The 18,952-nt window shown below is 45.1% G+C and overlaps 1 protein-coding gene across 2 annotated transcripts in view; it reads left to right on the top strand.

The window, feature by feature from the left end:
- SEPTIN11 (septin 11) overlaps positions 1-18,952 on the top strand; it is a 669,909-nt gene that overhangs the window by 204,724 nt on the left and 446,233 nt on the right. The gene's annotated exons all lie outside the window — the stretch shown is intronic.

Here is an 18,952-nt window from a genome sequence, read left to right as displayed (position 1 = left end):
GCATTTTGCTTATATTTATTAGGTATTTTATTAACAATATGACATATTTTTGGGTGCATAGTTAACATTATGTCCGTTGATGGCCAGACTGTACTGAGTAGACTTTTCAGGTGACAACTCCTTAACGTTACTCAGTGTAAATTATGGATTTCTCAAAAGTGGCACACTCGATCTGCGGTGAACTGCCTTCTGGATGGCAAGTGTGAGGAGGTTGGCTTCTTCTGTGCGTAGCTTTTCTATTAATTGAAGCAGCTCTTTGTGCTCAAATATGGGCTGCCTGTAAACGGGGATTAAAATTAACATTCTGCTCCTATAAAGGTAACATTGGACTGCGATTCTTGACCCTTGGATCCATGTAGCAACCACTTAGAAGACGCTATCCCTTCCCAGATGCTCAAACCAGGGACTTAAGCTACCTAATTCTTTTTGAAAAGATGGGTGATATTAAGCAAGGTACTTGAGGTAGAGTTTCAACTTTAATACCAGTTCTTATCATATTTTAAATATTTTATTGACACTAGTTAAAAAGTACGTTGAAGTGTTCAGTCTTGTGCAGTCAACGTTGAAATGATGAATCGCTAGTTTTAAGCTAGCTCTCTGTAAAATGCCTTGTTAAAACATTCCATTTTATATCATTAAAAGTAAGAATTGAAAACTGTTGTTTCCACACCTGTGCCGCAAACGCATTCCTTCATTTAAAAGAGCCTCACAGGTACAGCAATTCATATAATATTAAGCCCTAGTTCATCAAATCCACCCTTCAGGTGCTCGACGATGATCCCGTTTTTTTTTTTAAAACTATTCTGCCTTAGCAATAGACCAAAGGCTTAATTTAAACTTTGGCGGAGGGGGTTACTCCGTCACAAATTTAACTGATATCCCATCCCCTGTATTACGATCCCATTATAGCTTATTGAGATCGTAAGACAGCAGGCGAGATATCCTTCACGTTTGTGACAGATTAACCCGTCCACCAAACTCTAAATCAGGCCCCAAATCTCTACGTCCTGCCTTCAGGTCTTAATTCATGGAGCTGTATTCCAGGCCTCTAGTAAGTTTCTTTTAACTCCATTGTATTCAATGTCTGATAACAGACTTCTAACAACAGATTCCTTACCTTAGAATATTTCCAAGGTATCAGACTGGATCCGGAAACTCTTGAGGAGAACCTCTACGCATCCGTAAGTGGTCTGGAACGTGTCATCGGTGTCATCCTTGCCCGATATGACGTGTGGGATGCCCTTAAAATGCCACCAGAGCGCGCTGACTTCGGTTCCTTTCTTTCCACTCCAACAGCACAGATCCGAAAGCGTTACCCTCGTTTTTGACCACTTTTTTTGGGGGACTTTTTTTCTCGGTATTTTTGCTCCCAGTGAGCTTGGAGATGTCCTTTAAAAACATATGTGGATTTTAAACCATATGGAGCCTGTCACATGCAACTGTCTGTGATATACCCAGGCTGGTTTGCTTGTGGTACCTAGAGCCGGACAGTGACTCGAGGACTTCTCCCGACTGGTGCATGATGAATCCTAAGGCTATTCAGCAGCGGGCGATGAAGCTCCTAGTGGCTCAACATCAAGCAACTTTGCACTTCTCCAGGTACCAGTCGAGTCGGAAGTTCCCAGGCCCGCTGTCTGATGTGTTCCTGTTGGTTGTTGTTGCCATCAAAGTTATTGTCCAGTAAGTCCCACAGGCACAAGAAAACCAAGAAGTCGCAGCGTTCTTTGACTTCACTGCACTGGTCCTCATCAACGGACGAGGAGCAGGAACAATTCCACAAGTCTAGATCCCACTCCTGCATTCCACTCACGGAGGTGGAGTCTAGGTTTGCTCTGTGCCTTCCTGAATTTCCCAGAGCCGGCAACTAAGAGTTTCATGAGGCCATGCAGCTCATATTTGAGTGACTAGGTCCCTCTGGAGCGCCTTCGGGCCCCACTGTTTCAAAGGTATCCCGACAGCGTTTCCGTTGGTTGGTTCTGACCAGTCCCTGGATCCACACTGTCACTGGTTGCAAATCCACAACCTTCCCTGTGGTTTGGTCGAGTGGTGCCACTCCCGGTGCCGACGACACCCGATATGGAGCCAGATTGGTGTCACTCAACACCATTGCCAACTGGAACCAGACCATCTGGGTCAGAGACTGTGCCTCTCTTCTTTGATAGACCCTGTTGGGAGTATGACTGGGGTGGATCTGAGGATCTGTATGGTTACCCGATCACCTTGAAGAACCTCTGGTCAAAGACAACTGGTAAAATCACCTGGCTTATGCCAATGATTTGGACACCTCAGCAGATGCTGAACTGATCTTTCCTCCTAGTGTGGTTATGGAGAAAGGTGCTTTCTTTGCTGTGGTGGTGCAGAGGATGGCTGGGGTCCTCAACGTCACTCTCTCCTCAGTAGAAGTAAAAAACAGTGTCTTAACGAAGGTGTTTTAACTGGGGCTATCCCACACGGAGCCCCTCCCACCCTTCAAAAAAGCCTTCTCAGATATTCTGCTGTGGGCCTGGATCAAGCCCTGCAGGGCACACCTGTGCACAATATTATTGCATATCACCACTGTCCCGCTCTTGGGGGACCCAGCTTTCCACATCCAGCATCCCACCCCTGAGAGCTTGGCGGTGCAGGCCTCTACCTCTAAGGTGAATCCTGGTGCTTTCTCTTCGCTTATGCCAGGCCAGGGCCTCTCTGAACTGGAATACAAGTAACCTGGGACCGGTTTTGCCCTTATTATGGGCTCATCACCCAGGTAAATCCTAATTCCAGTGCACAGTAAGCACAGGACCCACGTCTGGGCATACCCATCACACTTAGGGCATCAAAAAACAAAGTGATAAATGGAATGCTTTAATTATTTTTAGCCATTGGTTCAGGGTTGCATCCCAGTCATCGGGTCACTGGAGCCAAGCTATACCCGGCAAGAGCACGTAACAAAGGCAAAACCAGTTCTGGGTTGCTTGAAGTCCGGTTGAGGGAGGACCTGGTCTGGCAGTTCGGGCTGGACTGTTCCCATGAGGAACATGGTCAAGACTGATTTGCATATGGCTTGGTTGAAACTGAAGTGGCAGTGTGGGTGAAAATGAAGGATTGGGATATAGCCCTGAGTGATTGCCAGTGGCTGAGATTAATTCAATCATTTCATCCATCACCTTGTTGTTCTTGCATCTTGAGCGGATACAGCCACATGATGTGGGACTCCATTGCTAAAGTGCTGCCTGTGGTCTTGGAGGAGGCCTGAGCCATCCTGACCCAGGCTATTGCCGATGGCAGGGATACGTGACTAAACAAGGACAACCCTCTATGCCCATGTGGATCACTGTCAATTGACCAATAGGACTCATTTAAGATTGGAACCCTCTGAAGTATTCTGTGGAATCCCCAAACTAATTATAAGTTTTAATGGTCATCACTCAATATTAATCATGAACGAGAAGCAAAGGACAAACTGTAGTTTCCATCACATATATTAAACCAATTCATAGGCAATAATGTGTGAGAACATGATTATAGTGCAAATGATCAAGTGCGTAAACCATTAATATATTTACAACATATATGACATGACTTTGTATAGATCCAACTAATTGTGTACATAGTTTGAAATAGTTCATAATTGGGTAGTGTGAATTTGTATACAGTCCCTAACAAGTCACTTCAATCAGTGAACCAAGCGGGAGGGATTGTTGACATTTCAGCCCAGTCTAATTGTTAGAGTCTCTTCAGGACAAAATCATCCAGCTACTGCACCTGCATACTTTGGAAACAGAAACCAGAAAGAATCCCGGGTCCCAGTGCTCGGTCCTGCTTCTGTATTTAATGAGGTTTTTAATGTAGAACACAATGGAGTCCCAAGGTAGGGCCAGTAGCCTTCACTCTATTACTCAGTGTGTGTGTGGTATACCTATTAATGTACAATAAAATAAATAAAAATGCATCACATATCCAAAAGAGTGCTCCCCACGTAAGCACACCTGTATTTCTGCACCACCGTGATCATTACCAATCACCAACCATCACCAATAGTCACTCAGTGAGCTAACAACCACGTGTAGTGTCCACCTTTCACACAATAACCTCTATTACATCAGTTGTGAAAAGACTAACACAGTGGTATCACTCCACTTGTCCATGCAAAAATATTGCCACGTATTTAAATTCAAAAGTTTTACTGTACAGTTTTACATATACTCCTGTGTCAAACACAAATCAGGTTTAATACTATTATCAAATGTGTACATACTAAAACAGTCTCAGGCTATCTTACTTTCACAAAATATCCCTTGTGGCTCCTGCTGTAATTAGTGCTGCTGGATCATGTAGGGAAGATATTCCCTAGTACTTTACTGCAAAAGAATTCCATTGTACACATTATGATAAGAACCAAAACTGAGGCCTTCCACCAGTAACCTTTACCACAAGCGGTGAATGCATCTGATGTCTTGTACACCACCATGATTTATGTGTGTGCTGAAGGGAAGCTGCAGCAGATGCTGTCTGGTTATCTATAGTCCTGTCCTTCAACAGACCAAATGGCCGACCGCTCGTGGCTGTCTTTGGGGGCAAAAGCTAATTGAATCAGCTCCACCTGAGCCAAAGCCATTTAATAGGCGGACTGCATCATGATGTATCTCATTATATTATTAATACACAAAAAATGGGAGAGGATCACCTTAGCGATTTATTGGAACCATTGTGAGCCACGAGGGACCGTCCGGTTGGCCATCACTATATCTCAACCCCACCATATATCATCTTCATCATGTATATGCTTCAATAAATTGGGCCCAGTGGAAAAAACTACATTCACTGATTTTCATCCTTGCCAAATACACCCTACTTGATGTTCATCCTCACAACCCAACCACCAGAACCTACAGGTTGTAACAAACAGGATCACTTGTGTGCATATGAAACAAGGGGAGGGGATGTTGTTAATAATGGTGGCTCAAATCAGTAGCCATATATCAATGTTTCCATTGGAGAACTGGAATGTCCACATATTCAATAACGTTCCTTTATTGTATCCATGTAAAGCTATACATTGTTTATCTCCCGTAGTTATTTGGTAGTCAAGGATATGCATGTAAATATTGGTGCATATGATGTAAGTGCCCCAGTTACCCCATGAGACACACACACCATACACCTTATTCAGATGTATTAGAGTAAACTCAAAAAGCCCATCATCAGTATTGTGTTATAAAAAGAGGATGTAGATCTTTGATGTTGTTTAGGTCACTCTGGGTGTTGTCCACGAGGTCCATCAGTTTACACCCTTGTATATCCAAAAATTGGAGCATGTTGCCTTCCCTGCCGTCCAGCGAGACCACTTCTGCAACCTTCCAATAGATATCACCGTTAGTATGCCTGCATTCAGTGAAATTTTGTACCTGAGGTGCCCCCTCCCCTTTATGTCTAACTGTGCTTCTGTATTGGAGAGTATGTTGCTTAACCATTTGTGTAGGTAGCTTCACATGCACTTTCATACATGAACATATGATTACATCTACTATGTTTCAGTTTGAAAATGAGTGTAAATTGAATACTCTGTTATTGAGCTCAAACGTCTTAGAAATTGGAAGTGAATCTACAGACCAAACTATCCACCACACTTAAAATGGCATAAGACATCCAGTACGCCTCAAAGAGATCGGATGTCATATTAATTGGGTTTATCTGAGTGGGTTCTTATAACATAAGGCATGATTTAGATCCTGGCGGAGGGGAATACCCTGACATAAACGTGACGTATATCCCGTCCGCCGTATTACGCTCCTGTTCCATCCTATGGGGATTGTAATATGGCAGATGGGATTTCCGTCACGTTTGTGACGTAGTATTCCCTCCACTAAGAACTAAATCAGGCCCATAGTCTTAAAGGTTTTGTTCCTTTTGAAAGCAAACAAGGGAACTCTCCAGTACATGTATTTCTCACTAGCTGCAAATGTTTGGTGATTATTCTTTTTATTTCATTATTTACTTGTGAGAAAGTACTGATTATAACTACTCTCTCCAGAGATTCCTATTTTTGTCTGGGTGTTCATAAACTCTCTCTAGAGCACAACCAAACCCTTTTCATTGCTCTTGAAATTATTTTCCTAGGATAATCTTTATGTAGAACTTTCAGCTTGAGTTGTTCTGCCTCTCTGTAATCATCCGCCTTGAGTTTGCAGCTCCTGTGTAGCCTCATAAATTGCCCATGTGGCAAATTACCCCACAGGGATGAGGGTGATGACTATTATATCTGAGTAGAGGGTTGGTGTCAGTAGGTTTCTCATGTAAAGTTATATATAGCGTATCATTTTGATGTTTAATCAAGAAATCCAGACATCTGATCTCAGCACTGTTATAGTTTTTTGTGAACTGTAGATCCTGGCTTTGATTATTAAGCCATGTCACAAAAGCTCTGAAATCATTATCAAGGATGTAGCAAAGCTCACAATACAATGCGGACTAGACACAACAGACTCGCTGGGCTTGACCCCATGCTTCATTGGCGGTGCTCCGTTGCCATGCCTGGCTGAGATCAAGTTGCTTCTTAGGATGTTCGGCCATCCCTTATGGTCATGCCTTTCAGCACTCGCCTGTTTGTGATAAGGCTGATTTAGTGCTAGAGTAATTCAAAGAGAGTAGCGTCTGCATCCTTTTCCATCTAGCCACTAGGGCCACAAGACTACTTTGTCCTTTTATGGCTGCTGACTTGGCTTCCACAAGCCCCATAGGACCCAAGGCCAGAGTTCTTCCCAGTCTGCTACTCCTCCCCTCTACAAGCTGTAGCCTTCAAACCTCTCTTATATGCCCTCACAGCAACATGGGCAACCTGTTGAAGATAGGATCAGACATCACCTGCCCCAGTGGCAAACAATAGTTTCAGGCAAGCGGGTGCTCCAAATTGTTCTGCAGGTTTATGGCCTCCTATTCTCAGAAATCCTGCATCGCTGCCACCATCCTCAGATTGGCTGATGGAGGACCACTTCTGCTTGTTGCGCCAGGAAGTGCAGGCTCTATTGGCCAAAGGAGCCATAGAGAGGGTGGTGGCATCAGAAGTAGGTGGTTGTTTCTATTCCTGCTACTTCCTGATGCCCAAGAAGGTCAGATGCCTCTGCTCTATCTTAGATCTGTGTCCTCTCAACACGTTCCTGAGGAAGGAGAAATTCAAGATGTTTACTTTTACTTAGGGGTTGTCTGCTTTGGACCCTGGAGACAGGATGTTATTGTTGGACCTGCAGGATGCCCATTCTCACCCCCCCATCCTGCAGCCGCCTCAGCATTACTTGTGATTCACTGTGAGCAAAGAGCATTTCCAGTTCACTGTGCTCCCCTTTGGTCTCAACAGTGCCCCTCAGGTGTTCATGAAGGTGATGGCGAGGGTCCCCAGTCATCCCCTACCCAATGACAGGCTGCTGAAGGTGGGCTCATCCCAGGCAGTCATCGCCCACCTCCAGAATATGACCGACCCCCTGCATTCACTCGGGTTCACTATCAACATGCTGAAGTCATACCTGACTCCTCCTTAGACTCTCCTTTTCATCAGAGCCATTCTGGACGAGGTGCAGTTCGTTGCCTACCCTCTGCAGCGAACTGGCCAGGACATTAAAGCTATGATCCCAATGTTTCACACTCAGTCCTGGATTTTGGTGAGACTGACTCTGAGACTGTTGGGTCTGATGGCCTCCTGCATCCTGCTTCTGAAGTATGATCAATGGATTATGCGGGCTCTGCAGTAGCATCTGAAGTCCCAGTGGGCATATTATCAGGGGAATCTCTCCAACCTGGTCCAGAATTCGAGGGAGATAGGAAAATATCTGTGGTTGTAATTACAGGACCGCAATTGGGTCAACGGCAGACCTCTCTCCCTTTCCTACCCATAGCTGAAAGTAGTGACCAGTGCATCGCTCCTGGGTTGGGGTGGCCATCTGGGAGAGGAGGAGATCAGAGGCCTTTGGTTTCCAGCAGAGACTCGGCTCCACATCAGTCTTCTGGAGCTGAGGTCAATTTGCTTGGCATTGAAAGGTTCCTGCATCCATTAAAGGGAAGCTGGGTCAGGTGTTCACAGACAGCACTTCCACCATGTTGTACTGCACCAAGCAGAGCAAAGTGGGGTTGTGGGTCCTGTGCTAGGACGCGCCGTGCGTCTGGACATGCCTGGAATGTCGGGACATTCTCCTGTTCGTACAGCACCTGGCAGAATCACTAAATGCCCGAGTGGAAAAAGTCAGCCATTGATGCCTAGTAGATTGCAAGAGGCATCTGCATCCAGAGGTTGCTCAAGGTCTCTTTCAGGACTGGAGAGAACCTTGGCCAAATCACCATTGCAGAGAACGTGTAGTATGAACACTTCTACCCCCAGGAGTTTCCACAGCAGCTCTCAATCGGAGATGCAATTGATCTAGACTGGAATACTTGACTCCTATATGCTTTTCTGCCAATACCTCTCTGCTCCAGAGTTTCCAGGAAGATCAGAACCAACCAAGCCCAAAACATCCTGCTAGCCCCAGATTGGGTAAGGAGAGTATGGTATCAAGAAATCCTGGGCATGTGCATCTGTCCTCCGATCAGGATCAGCAGGCAAGCTTCTTTTATCCCACGAATAGGAACTAAACCAGAAGGTACTAAAAAAGATCTTTTGGAAGCGGGGGACCCCAACAATAATAGATCTATTTGCAACACCAAAGAACAAAAAATGCCAAAGCTACGCATCCACCAGACAACCTCACCCCTTGACCCTGTTGATAAACTGGTCAGTGACATTTGCTTATGCTTTTCCCCTGATACCACTGATACCACTGTTACACAGGATTATAAATAAAGACAAAAGAAGCAAAATAACTCTAATCCTAATTGATCCCCAATGGCCAAGACAGATAAGGTTCTCAGCACTAAGACAGATGGCAAAGGGGAACGTTCAAAAACTACCAATATGACAAAATATGTTATGTATGGAAAGGTTTTTCACCCAGAACCAGAAACCTTGAGCTTAGCAGCCTGGCTGCTTGACACTTATAATTTGGACACTTAAAACTGCTTGAAATAGTAACAGCTGTAATTAGGGGAGCAAAGAAACCAACAACAAGAAGCTGCTGTTTCTCTAAATGGAAATAATACTCCTTATGGTGCCTTAAAAGGGAGTGACTAATGAAAAATTCAAAGGAATCAAGTATGCTAAGATACTTATCACACCTGATATACCGTAAATTAACATGTGACTCCCTAAAGCAGAGGTCTTCAAACTGTGGGGCGGGCCCCACTATGGGGGCCTCAAGTGATCCCAGGGGGGAGCCAGGCTCTGGCCAAAAGAAACATTACACAGATAACAGCCTTTTCTTTAAGCAGAAACATGTTATTGCACTTTTAAAAAGGTAACAGTACCTAACTGCAATGTTTAAATACGTCTGAACATATTTGAACATTGCCATCTTTATAGAATAATTGTGAAAAATTCTGAGGTGGGGCCCACTGATTTTTATTTTTCAACTGGGGGGCATTAAAACGTTTGGAGACCACTGCCCTGAAGGTACATTTAGCAACAATAGTTGCATACACAAGGGCTGCATAGGGAGAAGTTTTTTCACAGCACCAGTAATATTATGATTCCATGAGGGAGCCAAAAGAGTTGCACCCCTAAAAAAGGTACCAGCACCTGTACCTACATACAGTAGTACTTGATCTGGTGTTGACTCAATTAATTAATTACCTTTTGAGCCTTATTTACAAAGCCTCACAAAATTTACGTATTTACAAAGCCTCACAAAATTTACGTACACTAAAGACAGCCTTGGTGGTGGCCATAACATCACTTTGGAGAGTATGCAAAATACATGTTCTGACAATCTGGGAACCATATATTCAAATTCACAAGGACAGCATTGTCATGTGAACAGATCCACAGTTTTTTACCAAAAATAGTTTAGCAATTTCATATAAACCAAACTATTCAGATACCAAGTTTTTTCCAAAACCCAAAAGATCAAGCAGAAAGAGCCCTGCATACACTGGACACTAGATGTGCAGTTATGCGTTACATAGAATGAGCACTAAACATGCAGGAAAACAAAGCAACTCCTTGTCTCCTTTGTGGACAACAGTATCGGGAAACCAGTATCTAAAGGGTACAGTAGCCAGATGGATTTCCGAGACTATTCAGATATGTCACAACAGTGCAGTAGTTGTGCTTCAACCCAAGAGAGTACTCAACAAGGTAAAAAGGGGCAACCATTGCCTTTCTATCAAACACACTGTTGCAGGATACATGTATGGCAGATAGATAGTCATTCACACAACACACCTGCATAGATGTTCAAATGCACAAAGAAGCTCAGGTCGGTCAAAAGGTACTGTAGGAGGCTGGACTGGCTTGTAGTACGTACCAAGGGGTACTTGCACCTTTCACCAGGCCCAGTTATTCCTTATTAGTGTATAGGGTGTCTAGCAGCATAGGCTGATAGATAATGGTAGCTTAGCAGAGCAGCTTAGGCTGAACTAGGAGACGAGTGCAGCTCCTACAGTACCACTTAGTGTCATATGCACAATATCATAAGAAAACACAATACACAGTTATACTAAAAATAAAGGTACTTTATTTTTATGACAATATGCCAAAGTATCTCAGAGTGTACCCTCAGTGAGAGGATAGGAAATATACACAAGATATATATACACAATACCAAAAATATGCAGTATAGTCTTAGAAAACAGTGCAAACAATGTATAGTTACAATAGGATACAATGGGGACACATAGGGAGAGGGGCAACACAAACCATATACTCCAAAAGTGGAATGCGAACCACGAATGGACCCCAAACCTATGTGACCTTGTAGAGGGTCGTTGGGACTATTAGAAAATAGTGAGGGTTAGAAAAATAGCCGACCCCAAGACCCTGAAAAGTGAGTGCAAAGTGCACTAAAGTTCCCCAAAGGACATAGAAGTCGTGATAGGGGAATTCTGCAGGAAAGACACAAACCAGCAATGCAACAACGATGGATTTCCAGTCGAGGGTACCTGTGGAACAAGGGGACCAAGTCCAAAAGTCACAAGCAAGTCGGAGATGGGCAGATGCCCAGGAAATGCCAGCTGTGGGTGCAAAGAAGCTGCTACTGGACAGTAGAAGCTTAGGTTTCTGCAGGAACGACAAGGGCTAGAGACTTCCCCTTTGGAGGACGGATCCCTCACGCCGTGGAGAGTCGTGCAGAAGTGTTTTCCCGCCGAAAGACCACCAACAAGCCTTGCTAGCTGCAAATCGTGCGGTTAGTGTTTTTGGACGCTGCTGTGGCCCAGGAGGGACCAGGATGTCGCAAATTGCGTCAGGAGACAGAGGGGACATTGAGCAAGACAAGGAGCCCTCTTAGCAGCAGGTAGCACCCGGAGAAGTGCCATAAACAGGCACTACGAGGATGCGTGAAACGGTGCTCACCCGAAGTTGCACAAAGGAGTCCCACGTCGCCGGAGACCAACTTAGAAAGTCGTGCTATGCAGGTTAGAATGCCGTGGACCCAGGCTTGGCTGTGCACAAAGGATTTCCGCCGGAAGTGCACAGGGGCCGGAGTAGCTGCAAAAGTCGCGGTTCCCAGCAATGCAGTCTGGCGTGGGGAGGCAAGGACTTACCTCCACCAAACTTGGACTGAAGAGTCACTGGACTGTGGGGGTCACTTGGACACAGTTGCTGGATTCGAGGGACCTCGCTCGTCGTGCTGAGAGGAGACCCAAGGGACCGGTGATGCAGTTCTTTGGTGCCTGCGGTTGCAGGGGGACGATTCCGTCGACCCACGGGAGATTTCTTTGGAGCTTCTAGTGCAGAGAGGAGGCAGACTACCCCCACAGCATGCACCACCAGGAAAACAGTCGAGAAGGCGGCAGGATCAGCGTTACAGAGTTGCAGTAGTCGTCTTTGCTACTATGTTGCAGTTTTGCAGGCTTCCAGCGCGGTCAGCAGTCGATTCCTTGGCAGAAGGTGAAGAGAGAGATGCAGAGGAACCGGGTGAGCTCTTGCATTCGTTATCTAAGGAATCCCAAGAGACAGAGACCCTAAATAGCCAGAAAAGAGGGTTTGGCTACCTAGGAGAGAGGATAGGCTAGCAACACCTGAAGGAGCATATCAGAAGGAGTCTCTGACGTCACCTGATGGCACTGGCCACTCGGAGCAGTCCAGTGTGCCAGCAGCACCTCTGTTTCCAAGATGGCAGAGGTCTGGAGCACACTGGAGGGGCTCTGGGCACCTCCCAGGGGAGGTACAGGTCAGGGGAGTGGTCACTCCCCTTCCCTTTGTCCAGTTTCACGCCAGAGCAGTGCTAAGGGGTCCCTGAACTGGTGTAGACTGGCTTATGCAGAAATGGGCACCATGTGTGCCCATGAAAGCATTTCCAGAGGCTGGGGGAGGCTACTCCTCCCCTGCCTTCACACCATTTTCCAAAGGGAGAGGGTGTAACACCCTCTCTCAGAGGAAGTCCTTTGTTCTGCCATCCTGGGCCAGGCCTTTCTGGACCCCAGGGGGGCAGAAACCTGTCTGAGGGGTTGGCAGCAGCTGCAGTGAAACCCCAGGAAAGGCAGTTTGGCAGTACCAGGGTCTGTGCTACAGACCACTGGGATCATGGGATTGTGCCAACTATGCCAGGATGGTATAGAGGGGGCAATTCCATGATCATAGACATGTTACATGGCCATATTTGGAGTTACCATTGTGAAGCTACATATAGGTAGTGACCTATATGTAGTGCACGCGTGTAATGGTGTCCCTGCACTCACAAAGTCCGGGGAATTGGCCCTGAACAATGTGGGGGCACCTTGGCTAGTGCCAGGGTGCCCTCACACTAAGTAACTTTGCACCTAACCTTTACCAGGTAAAGGTTAGACATATAGGTGACTTATAAGTTACTTAAGTGCAGTGTAAAATGGCTGTGAAATAACGTGGACGTTATTTCACTCAAGCTGCAGTGGCAGGCCTGTGTAAGAATTGTCAGAGCTCCCTATGGGTGGCAAAAGAAATGCTGCAGCCCATAGGGATCTCCTGGAACCCCAATACCCTTCGTACCTCAGTACCATATACTAGGGAATTATAAGGGTGTTCCAGTAAGCCAAAGTAAATTGGTAAAATTGGTCACTAGCCTGTTAGTGACAATTTGAAAGAAATGAGAGAGCATAACCACTGAGGTTCTGATTAGCAGAGCCTCAGTGAGACAGTTAGGCACCACACAGGGAACACATACATATAGGCCACAAACTTATGAGCACTGGGGTCCTGGCTATCAGGGTCCCAGCGACACATAACAAACATACTGAAAACATAGGGTTTTCACTATGAGCACTGGGCCCTGGCTAGCAGGGTCCCAGTGAGACAGTGAAAACACCCTGACATACACTCACAAACAGGCCAAAAGTGGGGGTAACAAGGCTAGAAAGAGGCTACTTTCTCACAGGTACTAAAACATGTATTTGCAAATATAGATCCATCTTCAGCCCAACTACCGCAAATCTAACATACAGCTATGTTATCTATGCAGAGCATGTGTTTCCAGAAAAGATTCATGCCGCAAAATGAATAATTTCTTACCTGTAGGTGTAGTTTTGCAGCTTGAAGAATTTTCTGGATTCACAACCCACCCTCCTCCACCTAGAAGACTGAAAAAAAAGAATGAAGATGGTGACAAATGGTGGAAACTTCCAGAGAAGGAGATACAGCATCACAGGAAGCACCAAATGGGCAGATCTGTTGATGCCTAGCAGCAACAACAAAGACAAAAAATGAAGAAAGGGCTAAAGAACTCAAAAGAAGTTGGAAAATTCCACACCTAAACACTAGATGGTGAAATAATACACAGCATGTGACTCCAGAAAATTCTTCAAGCTGTAAAACTACACCTACAGTTAAGAAACTATTCGATATATAAGGAGGGCCTTAAGTCAGACCCTTCAAACTACTGCCAGATAAGCTTAATTGGTGCAGCCCAAAAAGGTTTTTGCAGGCAAATTCTAGATCACCTATTGTGAATGAATGACAAAAAAAGTTCTCTCCCAGTTTAAAGCTGGGTTTCGCTCCAAGACAAGCACTGTGGACCACGTTTTCAGATTCCAACTTTTGACATGGAAAGTGGTCGACATAAATAGAGGTAGCCTCTATGTGGCATTTGTCAACCTAAAGGCGGCATTTGAAAAGGTCCCCAGAGAAAAGCTCTGGTGCACCCTATGCACATTGTGGCTCCCAGCTCTCCTTTTTGATATTATACTAAGGCTGCATACCAACAACTATGCTCAAATTAGATGGGGAGCCAACAGGGGAACAACTGGCCAAATAAAAGTTGCCAGGGCAGTTTGTCAAGAGTGTGTTTTGGCCCCAATACTATCACTCCTCTTCAGAAGTTGTGTAGACTTCCGTTGGGACTGTGAAAGTGACTCTCCAGTCCTAGGACAACGCCAGTCTTGTTGTTTATGGCTGACACCTAGCTAGTGTCCAAAACACCAAAAGGAATAGAAGCCCTACTAGCCAGGTTCAAACTGTTTTGTGTTAATCATGACCTAGACATTAACACCAGCAAAACTAAGTTCACAGCCATCCATCTGCTCAGATAGTTTAGAGGGGTCATTAGGTTGGAGGGCGAGGATCTCAAGAGGGTTTGAGATTTCTTCTACCTAGGAGTCATCTTATCAAGCAGTGATTCCTGAGCCAGCCAGATCAACAAGAGCTTGCTTGTACTAAATCATACGGTGGCTGCTATACTGGAATTTCCTAAGAACACTACCCCTCATCCTATTTCTCCCGCCCCTTTAGAAGCCTGGAGAGCCCAAGCAGCTGCAGTGTATGAGGCAGAGATATGCAGGCACAACCATATTGATCCTTTGGAGGTTGCAGAAAATAAGTTCTTGAGAGCATTACTCAAACTACCTCAAAGTACACCATTGGTATTTTTAACTAGATCTGGGTATGCAATCCATTACCTCAACAATCATCCAATGTTGGACTGGATGAGAATTTGGTTCCCTACTTAGCTGGAACCATATAGAATGTGCCTTAGAAACATTCTGGATATCCAGAGGGGAGTAGAGAGGCTGCCTTGGCCAAAACATGTAAAGTGGGCGCTAACTACTTTGGGCTTGACAGAGGTTTGGAGTAACCCAGCCTCTACTACTCCTTCATCCATTAGAAATGTGTAATCCCTCTTTTGGGAGCATGAGGAGAGGAAAGAAAATCCAAGTTATTCCAGGCTCACTAACTGATAGATTCCTGGAGATCTCTTAAGCTATATATGAAGGATATCAATCCACCTTGTACAAAAGCACTTTATATAACAAACATGTTAGGTGACCTTTCACTTGCAACTTTCACTGCAAAGTGGAAAGGCCCAACTGAAGGGAAGAAATGTTGACCAGTGTGTTACAAAGCTAAGGAAACTGATAAACATGTTCTATTCTTTTGCTTGAAGTATTCCAAGCATCGTGATTTATATGGTGCCCTTATGTCACACCCTGGGAATACACCAGATTTGGGTCGCAATGAGTATTTGCAGGACTGACACCACACCTTATATAATATATATTTTTTTAAATCGGCCCCACTTCAGTCTAAAACAGCCTGCCCCACTCCAATCTAAAACATTCTGGCCCACTCCAATCCTAAATAATCTGACCCACTCCAGACTGCTCCACTCTATCCAAAATCTCCTCCATCCAGTCTTCCCCACTCAAATCCATAACAATCTGCCACACTCCAGTTTAAAAATATCTGCCCCGCTCAAATCTAAAACATTCTGCCCTACTCCAATCCAAAACAATCTGACCCATTCCAAACTGCCCCACTACAATCGCAAACAATCTGCTCCATGCTAATCCAAAACAACCTGCCCCACTCCAATCCAAAATAATCTGCCCCACTACAATCTACCTCACTTAAAATTGCACCGCTCCAATCCAAAACAATAGGCCCTACTCCAATCCAAAACAATCTGCCCCACTCCAATCTAAAATAATCTGTCCACTCCAACCTGCCACACTCCAGCCTAAAAATATCTGACCTGCTCCAATTTGCCCCTCTCCAATCCAAAAGAATCTACCTTACTCCAATCCAAAACAATCTGCCTCACTCCAATCTGCCACACTCCAGCCTAAAGATATCTGACCTGCTCCAATTTGCCCCATTCCAATCCAAAACAATCTGTCCCACTCCAATCCAAAACAAGTTTCCCCATTCCAGTCTGCCCCAGCAATCTTAAACTATCTACCCCATGCTAATCCAAAACAGCCTGCCCCACTCCAATCTAAAATAGATGTCCAACTCCAAATAAAAAAATCTGCCCCACTCCAATCCAAAACAATCTGCCCCAGTCTAAAACAATCTGCCCCTCTTCAATCCCAAATAATCTACCCTAATCTGCCCCACTCCACAACAATCTTTCCCATTCTAATCTGCCCCACTCAAATCCAAAACAATCTACTTTGCTCCAATCCAAAACAATTTGCCCCACTCCAATCCCAAGCAGTCTTCCCCACATAACTGCCAAACAATCTGCCCCACTCCAATTTAAAGAAATCTGCCCTTTTCCAATCCAGAACAATCTGCCCCATCCCAATCCCAAACAATCTGCCCCACTCCAAGCCAATCTGCCCCACTCCATTCTGCCCCACTCCTATCCAAAATAATCTGCCCCACTCCAATCTGCCTCACTCCAATCTGTCACACTCCAGACTAAAAATATCTGCCCTGCTCCAATTTGCCCCACTCCAATCCAAAACAATCTTCCTCACTCAAAATCCAAAACAATTTGCCCAATTCCAGTCTGCCCCGCCAATCTTAAACAATCTGCCCCATGCTAACCCAAAGCAATCTGCCCCTCTCCAATCTAAAATAGATGCCCCACTCCAATCCAAAACAATCTGCCCCAGTTTTAAACAATCTGCCCCACTTCAATCCAACATAATTTGCCCCACCCCAATCTGCCCCACTCCAATCCAAAATAATCTGCCCATCTCCACTCCAAAACAATCTTTCCCATTCTAATCTGCCCCACTCCAATCCAAAATAATCTACCCTGCTCCAATCCAAAACAGTTTGCCCCACTCTAATCCACAATAATCTGTTGCAATACAGTCCAAAACAATTTGCCCCACTCCAATTTACAACAATCTGCCCCATTCCAATCCAGAACAATCTGCCCCATTCCAATCCAGAACAATCTGCCACATTCCAATCCAAAACAATCTGCCCCACTCCAAGCCAGTTTGCCCCACTCCACAACAATCTATCCTACTCCATTCTGCCCCACTTCGATCCAAAATGATCTGCCCCATTCCAATCTGCCTCACACCAATCTGCCACACTCCAGTCTAAAAATATCTGCCCTGCTCCAATTTGCCACACTCCAATCCAAAACAATTTGCTCCACTCAAGTCCAAAATAATCTGCCCCACTCCACTCCAAAACAATCTTCCCCATTCTAATCTGCCACACTCCAATCCAAAACAATCTTCCCTGCTCCAATCCAAAAAGATTTGCCCCACTCCAATCTGTCCCACTCTAATCCACAATAATCTGTTGCACTCCAGTCTGAAACAATTTGCCCCACTCCAATCCCAAACAATTTGCCCACACCAATGCCAAACAATCTGTCCTACTCCAATTTAAAACAATCTTCCCTACTCCAATCCAGAATAATCTGCCTCATTCCAATCCAGAACAATCTGCCTCATTCCAATCCAGAACAATCTGCCCCATTCCAATCCAAAACAATCTGCCCCATTCCAAGCCAAAACAATCTGCCCCACCCAAGCCAAACAGCCTGTCCCACTCCAAAACAATCTTTCCCACTCCATTCTGCCCAACTTCTATCCAAAATAATCCGCCCCACTCCAATCTGCCTCACTCAAATGTGCCTCGCTCCGCTGCTTTCCAAAACAATCCGTTCTAATCCAAAACAACCTGCTGCACTCCAGTCTAAAAAAATCTGCCCCAAACCAATCCAAACCTGCTTGTCATGTCCCACATGAATCCCAAACATTCTTCCCCACTCCAATCTACTTCAGGCCAATCCAAAACAATCTACCACACTCCAATCTGTCTCACTCCAATCCAAAACAATCTGCCCCACTCGAATCTGCCACACTCCAGTCTAAAATTATCTGGCCTGCTCCAATCAATCTGCCCTACTCCAATTCAAAACTATCTGCCCCACTCTAATCCAAAACAATCTGCCCTATGATAATCTAAAACAATTTGCTGCACTCCAACTAAAATAATCTTCACAACTCGAAATAAAACAATTCGCCCTACTCCAATCCTAAACAGTCTGCCCCATGCTAGTCTAAAACAATTTGCCCCACTCCAAATTAAAATAATCTGCTCAACTCCAAATAAAACAATCTGCCCCAATCCAGTCTGACCCACTTCGATCCAAAACAATCTGCCCTACTCCCATCTGTCCCACATCAATCCAAAACTAACTGCCCCACTCCAACTCAAAGCAATCTGCAGCACTCCAGTCCAAAACAATCTGCCCCCCCTCCAATCCCAAACAATTTGCCCCATGCCATTGCTAAACAAGCTGCCCCACTCCAATTTGGCCCAATCCAGTCTAAAACAATCTATCCCACTCCAACCTAAAACAGTCTGCCCTACTCCAATCTAAAACAATCTTCCCCACTTCAATCCAAAATAATCTACCCTGTTCCAATACAAAACAATTTTCCCCACTCCAATTCAAAATAATCTGCCCCACTCAAAAACAATATGGCCTATTCCATTCTGCCACAATTCTATCCAAACTAATCCACCCCACTTTAATCTTCCTCACTCAAATCTTCCCCACTCTAATCCAAAACAGTTGTCCCCAAATCAATCCTTAACAATCTGTCCCACTCCAATTTGCCCACTCCAAACCAAAACAATCTGCATCACTCCAATCCAAAACAATCTTACCCACTCCAATTTGCCCCAATCCAATCAATGCGCCCCACTCCAGTCTGCCCCACCCCA

The sequence above is a fragment of the Pleurodeles waltl genome, chromosome 1_2, assembly GCF_031143425.1.
Source record: "Pleurodeles waltl isolate 20211129_DDA chromosome 1_2, aPleWal1.hap1.20221129, whole genome shotgun sequence".
Lineage (NCBI taxonomy): Eukaryota > Metazoa > Chordata > Amphibia > Caudata > Salamandridae > Pleurodeles > Pleurodeles waltl.
The sequence above is the reverse complement of the archived record's forward strand: the minus strand, read 5'-3'. Positions and strand labels throughout refer to the sequence as shown.